At 39.1% G+C, this 17,713-nt stretch overlaps 1 protein-coding gene across 3 annotated transcripts in view; it reads left to right on the top strand.

The window, feature by feature from the left end:
• The window catches only part of shakB (shaking B), a 165,980-nt gene that overhangs the window by 5,202 nt on the left and 143,065 nt on the right, over window positions 1-17,713 (top strand). For 2 of the 3 annotated variants that reach the window (NM_001258859.2, NM_001298574.1), the window contains one exon: window positions 4,376-5,014. The gene's annotated coding sequence lies outside the window, so the exon portion shown is untranslated. The remainder of the gene's footprint in view (window positions 1-4,375; window positions 5,015-17,713) is intronic. The other variant, NM_001258858.2, reaches the window with a different exon arrangement.

Genomic DNA, 17,713 nt, shown 5'->3' with positions numbered 1-17,713 from the left:
TTTTCATTTTTTTGTTTAATTTGGCTATATTAAAAAAAACGCTGTCACATCCATTAATGCTCAATCGTAAAATTATTCAGAATTTCGCAAAGAAATGGCCACTTGGCTTCCTCCATCACAAATAATTATTGTCAGGGGCCTTCTCCCCTCTTCGTTTGTTTTTTATTTCAATGCATGCATGTGTATGTTTCGGAATCGGTTCCGCACATTTTGTCATATTGAATCATCAAAATGGAGGAAAAACATCAAAATGGCCACAAAAAATTAATGCAAATGCTGGCGCTTTCGCATTTAATATGCACAAATGACAAAAAAAAAATAAAAAACGTTCGATGGGGTAAAAAAAATTCAGGCGGAGCAAAGTTGAAAGCAAAAAAACAATTGGAATAATTGTGCAATATAAGGACATATGAAATTTCATTTCAATTTTGTTTTTGCATCTCTTTATTTATTTATATAAGCAGAAACAGCGCAGAGGAAATCATGTCCATAAACTGAAAATTGCCACGCCAGTAAAAACTCAGCCACACACGAAATGAACAACAAAGACTGCAAGCCCAAATAAAAAAAATGTATGAAAAACCCCGAACAACTAAATTGATGAAAAATATTATAAATAAATTAAAATGAAATAAATTTACTCGGAGCCAGCATCATCAATTGGTCAGGCAAGCAGAAGAGAAATTGTCAGAATCATAATCAAACTTTTCCGGTACAGGGTAATCACGGGTATACTTGCTTGGAGATCATTTGTTTAAACCCAAATTAAGCAATCTATCACAATTATTTCATATTCAATAAATAATCATATTTTGACTTATATGCTTAATTATATTAAATCGCAAAATCCTTTCATCTTGAAAACCAACAATAAGATAATAAATATATTTTAGGAACAGGAAGGGTTCAACGCGCCAGTCATTGCTTATTGCGATTTCGGTAGAAAATCAGTTTTTTGATAGATTTCATTTGAGTTATTGTCATTTCACGCTTGACCCAATTTACGAGCAGGAAAAAGGAAACAACATCGCAGTAGAAAAATCAGATGACAGGATATTTAGGAAGAAGGAACATGGACGAAAGTGTCGCATATTTGTCGCTATTTTCTTTTTTTTTTTTTTTTTTGATTTAAGCCTGGTAAAAATCTATAGTGGAGCACACTGCATAATGGCGAATAATGCGGGCTGAAAACAAAAGTGACTTCCTTTATTGTCGTCTCGACATATCCTTCCATTGTGATCTGAGTTTCAGCTACGGATTTGGGCTTTGGATTGTTGGTTCTGGGTTTTGGGTTTTGGGTTTTCGGGTCCTGCGCCTGGCCTCATTTGTCCTAGTTTAAATGGTCTTTAGGTCGCGCATTAAACCATTGCAAAATTTTGCATACATACATGCACACTGCCAGCTCTCTCTCTCGTCTTCTTTGTGTTGGTAACTATCTCTGTGTGTGTGTGTGTGTGTGTGCGCCTTTCTTTGTGCTTGTATTTATTTGTTTGCTGTTGGCTTTGATTTGGTTTCTGGCCTGGCCTGCTATCGCCATCAAATCAGGCACACAAACATAATTGTGCATGTGTTCGTGTGTTTGTGCCTGCGCCAGGATCTTCGCTCGATGTGTGAGTGAGTATCTGTATGTGTGAGTGTGCCAGTGTGCCAGTGTAAATAGCAATTACAGGCCAACTACCCGCGACCCCTTCTTCCATCCATGCTCCATGTGTTAGGGTAAATATACATAATCAAGCGAATGCCCCCAAAAACGAAAATGCAATGAGGCAGCGCACAGAAAACAACAAAAACACTATTTTACACTCGCCCAACAACAACAGCAGCTTGGGTACACTTGAAAATAAGTCAGCTCTCAGTTTTAGATCGGCAGAAAAGTTATTAGGTTCAAAGATAACAATTTTAAAAAATTTATGAAATTTATGAAATTTATTGCCAAAGAAATAGTTGCAAGTACTAACTGTAGATTATTATTATTTTTTAAATATTTTCCACCGTTGAGTTGAAAATCCTTAGTAAATATTGAAAAAATATAGCAAACGACCGCGCTAATGCCCCATATATTTCAAAAGTAGTTACCGTTGTGAAATATCCATGTTTGTTGGAAGTAAATGTATAACTTTTTTCCGTGCAAGCCCACAGCAACAATGTTGCACTTAAGCTTCGCCTGCGCCCATAAGTATGCTTCGATAAGTGAGAATAAGCGTGCCTCGTGATGACGATGAATAGCGAAGAAAATGGGTGGCTAAAGAGGAGAGTACATAACGATGCACTAACTTAGTTAAAGTACTTGAATGAAGATGAAAAATTGTCTAGCTAAAAATAGAATAACCAACGTGCGCACTTAAAGGAGAGGAAAGCTAATGGTTGAACAAAATGCCAATAGATGGATAGAGTGCTGTATGTAGTTGCTTTAGGACAAGTTTCGGTTGGATGTACTAATTTTAATATTATATTATATTTCCAATATACGTAACAACTAAAATAAGTGATATTTCGCATCGAAGAAAATATTCTCCGCTGGACTTATACACGCTTGAACGCCATCAACCCCATCTATCCACTGTCCGCTGCTTTTCCATTGAGTAGTTCGCCCAACGAGACTCGTACAACTAAAATCATCTTCTTTACCTTCAGCAAGTGGCTTCCACAAAGTCCAAATGAAAAATCCGACAAAACCGCGTGAAAGGGTCGCGCAAATGGGTCGCTTCCCATGTCCGGGCCCATATGTAAATTTCTGAAACTAACTGAATCAGACAAGTAAAAACACCAAATTTAATTACATAGTTCGGAACGCAACATTGGGTGGAGGCAGACGGCACATTACACAATATTTATTTAATGGCATGCCCTTTCATACATAGAACCGCCGCCAATTTATGTCGCCCAACACAGAGGTCTTCTCCACCAAAGCCATCCCTGTTATTCGCCCTGTGACCGAGATTCAGAGCTGGCGATGACGATGAAGAAGCCCTAACTCAACCCCTTTTGGCCCACAAGAAGTTCGACTTCTGGCTTTGTCTTGAAAACGAAAGCAGCCCGGAAATGTTTGTGCCGGCCCCATCGTATATAGTAACTACTTAACTGTTCTAGACCGTACATCAAACGATGGGGATTGGCAAGGGGTGAAATGGCGGTGTGTGCTTATATTGTATTATTATGCAGCTACCTTGCATATGGATCGAATATGAAGGAATAGAGTTCTCCAGTATCATAATATTTTCCAATAATTGTTACTTCAAAATCAGAAAATCAGATAAGCGGCGAAGAGTGGAGACCTCAAAATATCAGATTAGATGTTGTGGAAAAGAAGAAAAACCAAAAAAATTGTAAAATGTTCAGTGGGCTGTATGTTTAGAAAAATTAGCAATGAATATTTCCAATGACAAAGTTTCTTCATTTTTTTTTTGTCGTGAGTTTAAAAAACTCTTTTTGCCCAAGTGAATCTTTTGTACATATTTTATCTTTTCTCTGCCGCTCCTTTTGCGCTATCTCTTACCAACTTTTCGCTTGCCTTTCGCAGTTTCGCTTTAAGTTGGCTTTAATCACGGCCCGCATATGCATGTGGGTAAATGCACTGGCGCACAGATATGCATATAGCATATATGCATATATATATATACATATATATATATATAAACGGATATATATATATATATGTATATACATCTATATATACCGACAAGTCTGACAAGCCCGATTTTCCACTTCTCCGCCACTCTTCTGTCTCAATAACTTTGGGCTTTGCATTTTCGTTACGTTTCGTATGCAGCTTTCGCATTAGTCTATCTCGCTCGCACTGCGGATGGGCGTGGAAAATGGGGCGGAGGGTGGCGGACAGTGGGCTGGTGCCACGCCCCTCTGCTCGCTTGTTTAATAGCATCCGAAGTTGCTGTTGTTGTTCTTGTCGATGGTACGTGTTGGGAATGTAGGACATTGTTATGCAGGCAGGCGGCACAAAAGGAAGAGCAAATGAGTGCGAAAGAGACGGGGCTGGTGGGCGGTAAGGCACGATGAGGTGGGAAACGGTGGAGGGGGGGGTGTGGCAGGAGTAGGCCAGCCGCATGGCACGAAATGTGCAACTCAAAAGTTTTCGTCATTATTGGCTTATGAGGTGAAATTTATTGCAGCATAATTCAATGGAAGACGGCAACGATCGCGGCGTCTCTTTCGCACTCTGCCGTCCCTTTCTTTGTCTTTGGGTCAAGCAGAAGGCAATAAAATGAAAACCAGACGATGAAATGTGATGGAATTGAAAAATGATTCCACACAGGCGTCTCCTATTTAATAAGTATTTTATACTACAATATAAACTGCACCATAATAAATGTGTTTTGATCTTACTCACTAATTTCTTTCGAAACTTTTCTCATTTCAGCACGGAGACCTTTTTTAAGACAAAAGCCTAGAGAAACTAAAAAAAAAACTTTCGAATTATTACGAGAATCTTCTATATTTGAAATATTTTCAAATTCAAATTTAAATAACTTTATTCTTAATAAACTAATTGATAATTAATTACATAATAGTAAACAATGCTCAAATAGACTGAAATAGAGTCCAAATATATTACGAAAGTAAAATGCAATTAATTCAACATATCATATAAATTAATTAGAACAAATTGCATTTAAGTTATTAAAAAGCAAGATCAACCAAAACAAAGCAAAACAAGCGTATAATTAAACAAAATATTAAAAAAAAAAACCAAAAAAAAAAAAAACACAGGGCTGCAAATCCAATGAACAAAAGTCAAAAATAAACACGAGAAGACTCGAAAATTAAGTGAACAAAAATATAAAAGCAGATCAAAGTGCAAAAAGTGTGTGGTGGCTTCATCGCGAAGAACAAAAACCCATCAAATACCGCCTAATTCATTTCTTTCAAATACTCCGTTTAGTTCGCGTTTCAATTCAATTTAATTCAATTCAATAAATTAATATGTTAAGCCCAAAAGCCAGAAGAACGGCGACATAAATGGATCATCAATCGTAGAGGCAGCCGAAAAGAAATCAAGGTAAATAAATTGAAATTCCGCCAAGATCTTTGGGATTATTTGTAGTAATTTTCCGGAATTCAAGACATGCATTGGATGGGATGGGATTTTCCTGGGAAATGTATGAGAGGTCATGGCATTGCCCGCTATCTTGCCTCTCTCTCTCTCTCTCTCCCTCTCTCTCTCACACACACTCTCGATTAATTTTCAACAAGTGCCTGTTCCCCTAGGTTTCTATTCTTAGACAAACGATGCCTTCCCCCGGTGCCACCATTCAAATTGTCTTCATTTATTTGTTGCTGCCGCCCGTTTGTTTGTTTGGCTCCTTGTGAAAAATGATTTCTTAATGAGTCGCAACTGTGCGGTAGATTGAACAGAAAAGGCCCCGAAAAAGATTTTCGGAATAGATTGGCATAGATCATCGCGAGTGTTACACCGACAAATGAGCGGATGAAGTGAAGTGATGCATGAGAGTACAAGAGATATCGAACAAATTGTGGGGAGACAAATTGGTAGAATATGTGAAGTATAAATGCTAGTTCACAATTTTAATATACATATTCACAAAAAATGACACTAATCTAATATAAACCTTTAAAAACTGTCAGCTACTTGGTTCGTTCGTCTGAAATTCAATCGATATCAGTAAAATTGTCAGCTAGACGAAAAACGAAAAACCACAAAGTAGCGAATAGCTGAAAGGAAGTTGAGATTTCGGGGAATATAAGTGAAAAATCAAAAATCACACTAACACACACACACACAGCGAAGAGCACACGGTGCTTCATTAACATCATTCCACTTTAGTAACTCAATTTGGAAGCTGAAAATTCGTGGCACATGTGCGACAGCTCAGGAAACAAGCTAATTTCAGAATCAGACTCTGAATCATGCACACACACATTTATATGTAAGGATAACGCTGACGAAGCGAAACCAATTTCAGCGCTGAAAAATCGAGCAAAAAATCATAAAAAGGGGAATGATTTCTCTTCTTTGTGGCCATTCTTCGGGATTCATTCATAGAGCAATCAGAAGAAGATGGGGCGGGGTTAGCACTAATCAAATCAAAGAGTTCGAAGGAGCAAAAAAAAAAAGGCACTTCCGAAGGGGAAGGCAAACAAACAAACTCGAGACAGGAAATGAGGAGCCATGCGAGGTTTTCTTCAGCCAGCCAACTGAGATGATAAAGAATCCTACAAACGCACGGCGAGCAATATCAATAACATGTGTTTCAAAATGTTTCAAGCTGAAAATGTTTCGCAGTTCCATACGTGATGGCATAGGTAATGGAAATGAAATAAAATTGAAGAAATTAAAAGTGAGGCCATGTCGCGGCCTACTCCACCTTTTGTTGGCAATAAAAAAGCTCGTTTATAAAACAAACATGCCAGACGTGTTTTCCCTGCCTTGTCACTCGGCGGCTTGTAAGACTTTCCAACAGATTCACGCCCCCTTTTCCATGTGCGACCCCCGTTCCCCACACGATTTTCCACTTGACTCGGGCGGCAATAAATACAATGAAAATCCCTGCATTCGAGAACAACACATTTCGTTTAAATTTCTAGCCAAATTCCAGGAATGAAGTGGTGCTCATATAAATTAAAGAAGATTGGCTGAGTTGTGAGATTATGTATTTTATAAGTGCTGACTTACATATCTTGGAATTGAGTTTGATTCCCCAATTTATAAATATTTAATATGTCTTTACCTTTTAATTTTACCTGAAAATTTATTTCAAGTCTGTTCTGTAATTTATATTTATACTTTCTTTCTTTAATTCGGTTTGGTAACATTTATATGTTTTTACATATTCATTTAACAAAACGTTTCGCAAAATCCCCTTTACTTTATATGGCACTAGAAGATTATACAAAATTCGGCTTCGGCCTTTGTTCTCTGTGTTTGCCTTCCAATTTGTCCAGCGGGAAAACACCTTTCAACGTTGTGTGAAAATCCCCAACATGTGTCCCATTTCTACGGGGGGCGTGGCAGGGAGAGCTGATGGATTTTTAGTTGTTACGGTCGCCGAGTGTCGGTCCTAAAGGCGTTGCGCATACGCCCCGTGGGATGCCAATGGCATAACCCTTTTAATGCGCTTCCATATTTTACGCCGCCCACGCAATTTGTATTCATCAGACGTAGATTTCTGGGCTGCGATTTCAGTTGTAATTAATTTTAATGCAAACATTTTTGCGGCTTGAGGCGGCGTTTCATTTGTTCCCGTTTACCGCTTGATGTTGCTAATTTTTATGAGCATAATGATTGATTGATTGATGGATGCCTGAACGGTTGAAGGGGTCGGGGTTGAAACCAAATGAATGCTGATGGTTCGGTTGAGTGAATTGCTTTTTGATAGATCACAAATATGTCAGCGGGGATGAAGGGGGCCAGAACGGTCCCAGTTCATTGTTCGTTGTTGTTGGGCGGACCAAATGGAAATCGAAATGGAAATTCCATAAAGAAAGAGACAAACGAAAATAGAAACGAAATTCAGTTTATGAAGCGCGAAAATGGAACAGCGACAACTCAAATTGGATTAGCCTCATTACCCAAACTAAGTTCACAAATACTAAAATAAAAAAGCGATAACTGCAGTAGTGTATACGTATGTATGTATATGTATTTATGATATATATGGAAAAGGCATTTTGAACAGAAGAAAAATACAAACCCGCAACTTTAGGGCATGTAAGTACAGGCGTTGACCTTTCTTTCGCTTTAAGAATTAAAATATTACAAATATCTGCATATATAAACTACAACTTAATCAGAAGCGTATTTGGTTGCTATCTTAAATTTCAAAATAGTCACAAGAGTACTGCATCTTTCCGGTTCCTTTGTTCAAAAATACTCTTTAACTCGTTTTTTCACTCGCAGTGCAGCCATTTTTCTTTGTCCCGATATCAGCATTTGGTTGAACTTTTTGCATTTGGCCAAACAAATTGTAAATTTAATTTGAGCCCCAAAAAGAGCGAAGGGTCGTGGGAAGCACACACATATAATTGCCACATGTGGATGGGGCTCAAAGGAAGTTCAGTTGCAGTGGAATGCATTTGGTTTTGCATCTCGCATAAAGTTAAACTCTCATTTTTTGCGCCACGACGTTCACAATAAATAAAACTCTTTTTTCAACAGCAGAGGCATGAATAAATTTTGCACAGTGAATGCCTGAATGGGTGGGAAAACTGAGACACATTTGACAAGTTCATAAATTATCAGGCATGGCAGAAAAATGTGTGTAATTTTTTTGATTGTTGAAAATTTCTCATTGAAAGCCATTCGCCTGCGTTCCCACTCCTTTAGAATGTATTAAACACAATATAAAATGGCTGAGAACATTTCCATTTCAAATGGGGCGTGGCAGGCACTTGCAAGGCAGGAAATAAATAAAAGGAAAGTTTCGCTGGCGCAAAAAATATAAAGAAGAGAATAAAAACTTGTGTACAGCGCATAAAAAGCAACAATAAAAATCCAACAAAGTGAGACACAGCCACCAAAACTATCGCCAAGTATAGTTATCCCGTTCCCCAAAAAGGGGAAACTCCAACGTATAGTACAAACAAAGCTGGTAGAAAGCGATTTGGGAGAAGAATTGTAAATGGAAATAATGGCCAATGCGGCGTATGCGCGATTTAAATTTTTCATTTCCAGTGCGCCAATACAAACAAAAAAAAGGGTGCTGAGCGGGGCTTTAAATTATACAAAGATGTTTTGCAAAAGGGGAGGAAACACTGGCAATAGATTATAAACAGATTCCATGGAAACTGCGGGGACTTAAAATAAGTTACAGTGGACAAGAGAATCTATAAATCGTTTTATGCACCAAATAAATTGAAAAGACGAAAAGGAAAAAAATACAATAATTTATTCGTAGATTGCTTTTGGAACTTTTGTCTTTGGTAATCATTCTTAAAATCTAATAAAATTATATGAAAGCGCAACAATAAAATTGAAGTAAACATTAAATATATTGATTTTCTCTTTTTTTTTTTTACTTTACACTTATAAAATAAATATTCCATTTTCATTTAAGTATTATTTTCATAGGAAATATGTTTTCCCCACTTTTTTTCCATTTCTTGTTTTCAATTTTTCAACTACTATCCGTTTTGCCTGTAAATCTGTAATTTTCTTCAATTTCGAGCCCGCTTGACTTCTTCATTTATCAATCATCCGCCCAGTTGCACTTGGATGACTTCATATGCAAATAGTTTGCTCTAAGTGAATATTTTCTAATGTGTTTTGCGCTCGCTTCTGGGGAGGAGCCCGGTCAAAAGCCTTTCAAGTGAAATGCATTTGCCCCTTTGGCCAGGTCATTTTTTTTTTGTATTTCCCCAACCTTAGCCCCAACACTATCGCATATATACAAAATTTTTGAGGGTCATTTTTCTTAGGGGCAAAACAAACTTCTTTCGCCCCATTTTCGTCGCTGCTTCTTAACTATCTCATGGGGTAAAAAATGAATCGGGGCCCCGCACACACACACACATGCACGTATACTTATGTGCGGAGGGGTAGCCTATATGGCATACAATGAATAATGGAGGCCGGGGGTCCTGGAAACCAAAAAGAACGAGATGCCGTAGCTGAAGCGTTGACAACTATAGAAAATATTATAAGGATATGCGACCATAAAGCAGAAGGAGACCAAGAACAACGACCAGCGACAACGAACGTCGCCGGGGAAGACAAATAAAAGAGAAATCGTTTATTGCAAAAGAGCCCATAAATTGATTTTTTCAAATAAAAATAAAATATCGACACACGAATGGGGAGCACCACCAACACCACCATCGCCCGAGAGTCAGACAGATAAAATAAGCCATCTACCATAAGGAGTTGGGTGGTGTTGGGCGGTACGACTGTTGGGCTGTTGGGCTGATGGGCTGATGGGGTGATGGGCTGTTGGGTGGAAAGGACTAAGTGAGATGCTGCCAAGATACACGACTCAATAGCCTGCTTGTGGTCCAAAAAGAAGCCGCCTCCAAGACGCCAAGTAGAAAAAACCCACAACCGGAGAGGAGCGATGAAATGGCCAAAAAGAGTGGAAGATAGTTGGGGCAGAAATACGTAGGAGATGGCTGATGGAGAAACATTGTCCTCGGCGTCTTTGTCGTCATCAGAGATTCGCCTACGTCCTTTTTGGCCAAGGTATATTGTCTCCCAGCCCATTTTCCTATTTTCCCATTTAAGTTAAAAACTATTAGGAGGCACCCGCAAACCACCCACTCTAGTAGTACATAAATTACATGAACCCACACATTTACCCAAAAAAAAAAAAGGAACTACGGAGTTTCCTTTGGTGAGGGTTGGATGAATTTTTATTAAAAACTATGGCCGTCTCTTTAATAAAGATGTGAACGGCACACGAACACATGGAAACACGGAAACCATCATCAGCCAGGGAACATAAATAAGGACACACACAGACGGCATTTATCTAGCCCAGAAAAAAAAAATGATACAAAAAATGGTAAAATGGTAAAATGTTAAAATGGTAGAGGCAGTGGAAAGTTGGTAGAAAGGGCGAAATGATAGTTTTCCGGAGGAGAGAAATGGTGGTTACATAAGAAGGATATTTGATTCCATTTCAGTTCACATCATTCAGCTGAAAAAATATGTTTTCCTTTATGGATTTTTGCGATGCTGGTAGTCTTTTTGGCCTCAATTCAATAGAAACCGAAATTAGTTGATAAATTTGACCTAGAACCTTTCTAATGATCGTAAACCTATCCTTGGCAGATTACCCAGTAAGCACCAATCCAATTGATTATGAATTATTTATAATTGCCAAATATAATTCAAGGAACATGCCGTTCCTAATACGATTCTTACTTACTTGCTCGTTTTAGTTTTCAGACATGGTAGCCGCAGTTCTACAGTCTTTCAATCCCAGTATCCCCGCCATAATCCTGCTCTAGAAAAAAACCGCACTCCAGTGTCGTTCGTTTCTCCGCCCATAACTCGCAACATAAATCAATTTGGCCATTTATTTAGCAGCAGGCAGCAGGCGACATTTGCATTTGCTTATTAAAAGCGGGGCGAGAGACAAGGAAGATGGAACGAGTAGTCGTGACAAATATATTTCACAATTTTAATTGGCCAAACAAACTTGAAGTTTTGAAGTTGGAACCGAGTTGAAGTTGAGGCTAAAAACTTGATTCCTTTCTTCGTTCGCTGCAGTTTCTGTTTTTGCCGCTTCCTTTTCTTCGTCTTACGCTGTCGCATCTTCATTGTATTCATATACCCTTTTGTTTCGTGGGCATGGCAATTATAACGTGCAGCTTAGAATTGGATGACTGATTTCTGGAGTTTTTGTTTCCGAAAATGTGTGTTTTTTCATTTTGGATACGTTTTGAAATATTTGAAAATGAGAAGAGCCTTAGCAGATAATAGATCGCTTTAAGCGTTAGCTTTTTACGGAAGTGGCGCCCAACGCGTGCGTTATTTTATTTTAAACTTTTCCACCGATTTTAAATATGCTACCTGCAAATATATCATAATTTGGTGAATCTAATTCACACTGATTAAATTTAACCCACATTCAGTGGCCACCATCAAGTGTATTTGAAAGTTGGAGAGCAACTGAACTTTCGGTTGGCCTGTTTTTGTTTGCTGCTGGCAAGGGAAAAGTTTCCAATCCAAAAAGGCAGGTTGGCTAAATTAAAAAGAGTGCGTGGTAGGAGCGGGGTGGAGATTCATTGGCGGCAGTTCCAACTTGGCCATAAACTTTATCGCCAAAGCAGAAACAGGCGCATCTGCCGGAGGTTCTCGATGTTCTTGGAAATTCAAGCCTGGAGAGTCTGGGGCAATCATACATCCATATCCTCATGTTTATTTAACGATGCTTTTTATGTGCAGCGCGAAATGCAAAAAGGATTAAAAGTCATCCCACTCAGCCCTCATCTCGGGATCTTTCAAGTGGCGTGAAATTTGGCACTTTGAGTGGCGTTTCTCGGTCTTTACGTAACTTTTAACTAAACTGAAAGCACTTTTGTGTGTGCGTGCTAAAATATTAAAAAACATCATTTACTTTCGAGTCTCATAAAGTGGTCTCAAAAATGTGGTTTTCGTTCCCTATTCCGGATATGTGTAGGCACTCGCCAGAAACTTTTTCGCTTCGATTAGTAGCCTTTGATTTAGTTGCCATAAATTTCATTTGATGCTAAGCGAATATTATATTTTTATAAATAAATTGACAGCAGGGAGTAACATCAAAGTGTTATGTCCTTCCATCGCGATTAGCTATCAATTTTTGATTTTAAATTTTATGGTTAAGAATCGGAGAGACAAACTTATGATGAAAAGAATTTTAATTTCTACTTTCAGGGGCCAAAAAGTAAGTCATATAAATGGCAATGTGACTCGTACTTTTTTGTGTGGTATATCCACACGTATTGAACCAACACTCGTTGGTATTTCCGTGTCCTCTAAATGTTGCCTTTTCTTTTACATATTTCTCATACATTTTCATACACTGTACACTGTCATGTGCACTTTTCCCCCTTTGCTGACAGGTTTTATACTGTTTGCATTGGCCAATTACGTCGGGCAAAAGCAAATGGAACGAATGCCAATTGGTTGCCAGATAAAGAATGCAGCTGCAGACTCGGATTCAGATTCAGATCCGGATCGAGATCGGCAGAGACGCAGATACGAGGATATGGCTACAAATGCCAGCGCGGGTATATTTTTTAATATCACAAATGGAAGGAATTATTATTGAAATATTTGCAAGGCAGGAGGAGTCAGGCTCCTTCGTGTCCTTTTGCTCCTGTTTCAGTGTCTGTTTCAGTTCCTTCCTGCTCCAGACCGAGATGACATTATTTATGGCAGCTAGTGGAGTGGAGACAAGTGTCCTCCAGCGGTCTCCCTCGAGCAATTAAAACGCCAAACTAATTAGATGAATTCTGTGTGATTTCCGTATAATTAAATTGCCCATTTGAGTGAAGTCGAGTAGAGAGGAGCCTTCGTTCAGCTGGAAGATACTTGATTTCTAAAAAGCAGGAAGCAACTTTAATTTTAACGGAAGGTGGAGCGATAGATTTGTACATTTCATAGAAATATGCCATCATAGACTAATTAGCTGTAGCTGTCTTTTAAATATTCAAATAATGGACTGTAAATTATTTTTCCGCATAACCACAAATACCTCTATATATATTATTTGTCAATCCATAACTCTAGTTGTGTGGCAAATTAAAAGCTAAAAGAAATTCTGTTTTGAAAGTCTATTTGAATTGAAGTTGAACAAAATACCTGCCGTTTAACATCTCCTTTATGTCTCTCAGTGTGTGAAGATGTTTTACAACATTTATAACATGCTAACTATACACAACACACGGCTGGGACTTTCAGTTGCCACCCACTCGACGTTTAAGTTTTCGGTACTTAACGTAATTTCCTTTTGCTGGCAACTTTTCCACCCACTTTCCGGGTGGATGGGTGGCTTATTTTTTGTTTGGTGGGTTGGTGCGTTGGTCGGTTGGTTGGGTGGTTGGGTGGTCGGGTGGTCGGCTCATGTTGATGGAGCCTCTAGTTGAGCTAAAGATAAATAAGCAAATAGGCAAATAAATCTTCATTTCAACTTCTTGTGAGGCTTTCTTAACTTTTTCTCAGCTGCTCAGTGATGCTACACCGCCTCATGCCTTTTAAGTTTTTGCGTTTCGCTTCCTTTCCGCCCTGCATTTCCCCCTGAGCTCCTTGTGCTTCTTAGCCAATTCAAAAATTTCCAACTTACGCTAGTAAATTGTTCGGGTAACATGCACTTAAGTATGCCGTACCCCACTCCGCCTGCCGCCGGAAAAACCTCCGATTTTCCTGCTCTTATTTTTGGTACCCGCAGCTGGAACATGTGTACCATGCACACGCTTCTGTCTTTCGACCCTGTTCTCTTTGCTCTTGCCATTAAAAGTTGAGCCCTGCAGGGCGAAAGTTTTCCCCGAAAACGCTTAGCCCTGCTAACCAGCCAGCCATCCTGCCAACCAGTCATCCAACCGTCCAACCACCCACAACCACCACCCACTTTTCCAGCTTTTCATTTTTGGGTTCTTCATTGTTCGAGTATTTTTGGTATTTTACTTTGGTATTTCATTTGCGTTGTCTTCCCTTTTTATTTGTTCTTGCCATTCCCGTTGTCAAGTGCAACATTTTGGGGTTGCAATTGGGAAAATGCTCGAGTGGGCGGGGAGTGGTACTGAAAATGGGGCCGTGAGTGATATGTAGGTGACACGGCAAAAAGAAGAGGGAAAACTTTGCTGGCCGTAAGTTAAGTGTCAGGCTTCGGGAACTAATTAACATATCGAGTAGCACAATTAGGTCAGCACTGAGATGGATAAATTATTAAATCGAGGGCCGAGTATAAAGTTTCGAAATTAATATTTTATCCGTTTAGCATGGCTGTCCGTTTAAAATTGAGATAGACTGTTTTAAAGTAGTAGTAAGTAAGTAGTATCACATTTACATTTATGTGATTAATCTCAATAAGTAAGAAATTGATTTATATTTATATGTTCGGTTTCACTAGGGAGTCCACGAAATTTCCGCGTTTCTCCGGTTACTGAGTTGCATTGTTGCATTGATTTAAATTTATGATGCCCAACGTCAGCAGCATGCCAAAAATTTGATTACAAACGTAAAAGTTTATTTGTTCCCTCGGCTATTTTTTTGTTGCTTGTTTGTTCGCCGTTGTTGGCAGTTAGAAATGAAAGAACTTCGTGTCCCCTCACCTTGCCTTAGCACTAATTTCATTTTGCAGGTGAGCCTGCTCAACTATTCAGCGAAAAAAGGAGGAGAGTAGAATTTCTGCCTTGGCTGTCCGGTAGAAATGCCCTCTAGTGCCTATTTTGGAAGTATACCTTTCAATCAAAAATTTGTAAGACAATTTGGCGAGCAAATAAAATAAACAAATATAGGATTTCGTATGGTAGTCAATATCTTATTATGCATAGTTTTATAGGCCAAGGGAAGTGTTGTTCAAAAGCGTATATGTTGGTTTTCAATGCTATAATTATTTCCTTAAAAATTATAAAAAAAATACCATATCCTTATGAAACAATTAATTATTAACAGCTGAAGTGATTCTTAGCTTTTTTGTGAAATTCTAAATGCAATGGGTATTAAATAGTTTATTCCATTTAATGCTGGTTGCCTCCTTTTTTCGTCATAATCCGTCGTCTGTCTGCTCTTCTAGCCTGAGTCATTCACTCAGTCAGTCATTTATTCAGTCATTCATTCGTACACTTCCTGCATACCTTTGCATATTTTTGCAATTCAGCGGAAAGTTCACTTCGCTCTCGCGCTCCTCGCCACTTCCTCTCGCTTTTCCGCTCTTCGTCTCTTCCGCTTTTCCGCTTTTCCGCCGCCGCCACCGTCGTCGTCGCCGCCGTCGCCGTCGCCGTCGCCGTCGCCTTTCTTCTTCTAGAGCTTTGTGTCCTCGGCTTATGTCAGTAAACTGTAAATATTTAATTAATTTGCATGGATATTTTTTTATGCCATCTAAGTTGAGTTTATTAGTCGCGCTGAGATGATGGTGTGGCTCTGTGTGCGGGAGTGTATGTGTGCTTTGCACCCGCTTTTTCGCTTTTCCGCTTTTCCGCTGTTCTGCTTTTGCTCTTCACTTCGCTTGGTTTTCACCGCTTTGTGGCTCTGCATAATTTACCAAGCTCTTTAAATGCGTACACGTGTGTTTGTGTGCCCGTGTTACGTTTGCTTTTTTGCTTCACCTCCCCCATTCCAAAAATCCAAATCCTGTAAGTCGGAAAATGACCACAGCTGGAGGACCGTCCATATTTTCTTGCGCTTGAGACACAACTTGACCAACCGACGGAAATTGTAGGGTGCAGTAATTAGATCCCAGGCCGTGGGATCTTTCACAAGAAAAATGTTAGTGCAAACTATTTAGATTTTTCAATTTTTAATTGGTATCAAAATTTGATCTTTTAATAATATGTAATAACTTTACACTTATTTTTTCTGTGTCTTCTATAATAATTTTTCCTTTATGCGAAAAATAAAAAAAAAAAAATTCTCTACACAGCAGAAACTACTTGGGAAAAGGTCTTTTACTGACCCCACCTCCTTGTCACCCCATAGTCCTTTTTTATCCGCCCCCATTTTCCATTTTCCACTTCGCACCGCTCTTGTGCGTTTGTCCGTGTTCATTATTGCGGTTAATCTGTTTGTTCTACTCCACTCGTTGTTTGGGTTTCACTGACAAAGTTTGCCCAAAAAAAAAGTGCCCAAAAATGCCATTCCTTTTTGTCCAATTTTTTCGTTTTTTATTTGAGGTGAGTGTGTTTTTTTTCGTCGTTTTTAATAAGCTTTACTGGATGGTCAGGTGCAAAAAAATGAAGCGAAAGTGTTGGTCATTGGACGAGGGGATGATGTACAAATTTTGGAGGTGGAGTGCAGATTTTCCGGGGCAATCATCTGCCTGGCACGTTGTTGACATCCAAATAATGGCTTTGCTGCGGGGGGCTGGAAAATGCGGGGATGGTGCGGTGAAAATGACAAAAAAAAAAATGGAAGCTGTTATGCGGCAACAATGCAAACATATGCTAAGGATACACCCGGAGAAAATACACTGTTACAGGATAAAGAATACTTGTTTAGGACAGAAAACACTAAAGTTATGTGAAAGAAAATACACAAATTTAAAGAAATTAAGAGTATGTGCAGTTTACACCTCTCTGGTGAAAGAAGATGGATATACACTGTGTGAAAGAGATGGCAAGAACGAGCTCTGTGATGGCTGACACACAAAGCCCGCGCTGTTCATCAGCTTGCCTTATTCTTCACATTTCCCTTATCACATTTGTTGCTTTCCCTCTTCATCAACATTTCCTTATCATTTTCTTCTTAATCAACATCATTATCATCATCTTGTTTTAATTACAAAAAAATGCAAAAGCACGAAAATGCCGCTGTTTACCAAATTAAATGCTACTAATTGGACGAGTTTAGCGTCGCTCAAGTGTGTGCTTGCCCCGCCCCCATTTTCCCATCTGCCCCACCGACAATTTTCCACCGCCTGTCATCATTTTCCGCACACATAACAGGCCCACGCCCCTATCGGCGGTTATGGCTTTTGACGGCGGCCCATAAGAATTTTTAATGAAAGAAGTTATTAGTATGTATCAGCAGCATCGTTAGCAGCCCAAAATGAAAGTTGAACGATGTGGCCGGGGGAGGTACTTACATATGGATGTATGTAAATTGGTGAGGGAGTGGCGAGGGTTAATCGTACACAAGTAGAAAATACTTACTAGTAAACTTCTGACTGAGTTAAAGCCCCGAAACAAGCACTAAGCCACCGTTAAGCATGTTATGGGGATTACAAAAAACTAACACTAACACGCTGGGGATAAATAATATTGTTTGAAAAGCTTTTGTGCCACAAACTTGTTGTACTTCCAGCAAAATATTTAAATGCACCTTAAGCTGATTTCAAACTTCCGGGCCTTAGTTGCTCCTAATTCCTGAAGGCTCACTAATCGCTGCTGTCCTTAGGTTTCTGATGATGCAAGAAATCCATAGCAACGGACCAACGATTCCACTCAGCTGCATGCCACATTATTTATTTAAATATTTTTCGTATTTACTCATTTCACGGGCGCTGCAGCTGCAACCAGCAATGACATACTTTGGAGAAAAGGCAACCAAATGCAATCCACTCGGCGAATGAGTAACGTCAGATGAGCCGCTCCACTTTCCACT

Source organism: Drosophila melanogaster, chromosome X, assembly GCF_000001215.4.
Source record: "Drosophila melanogaster chromosome X".
In the NCBI taxonomy this organism is placed as follows: Eukaryota; Metazoa; Arthropoda; class Insecta; order Diptera; family Drosophilidae; genus Drosophila; species Drosophila melanogaster.
Note: the sequence above shows the minus strand (reverse complement) of the source record. Positions and strands in the feature narration are given on the sequence as shown.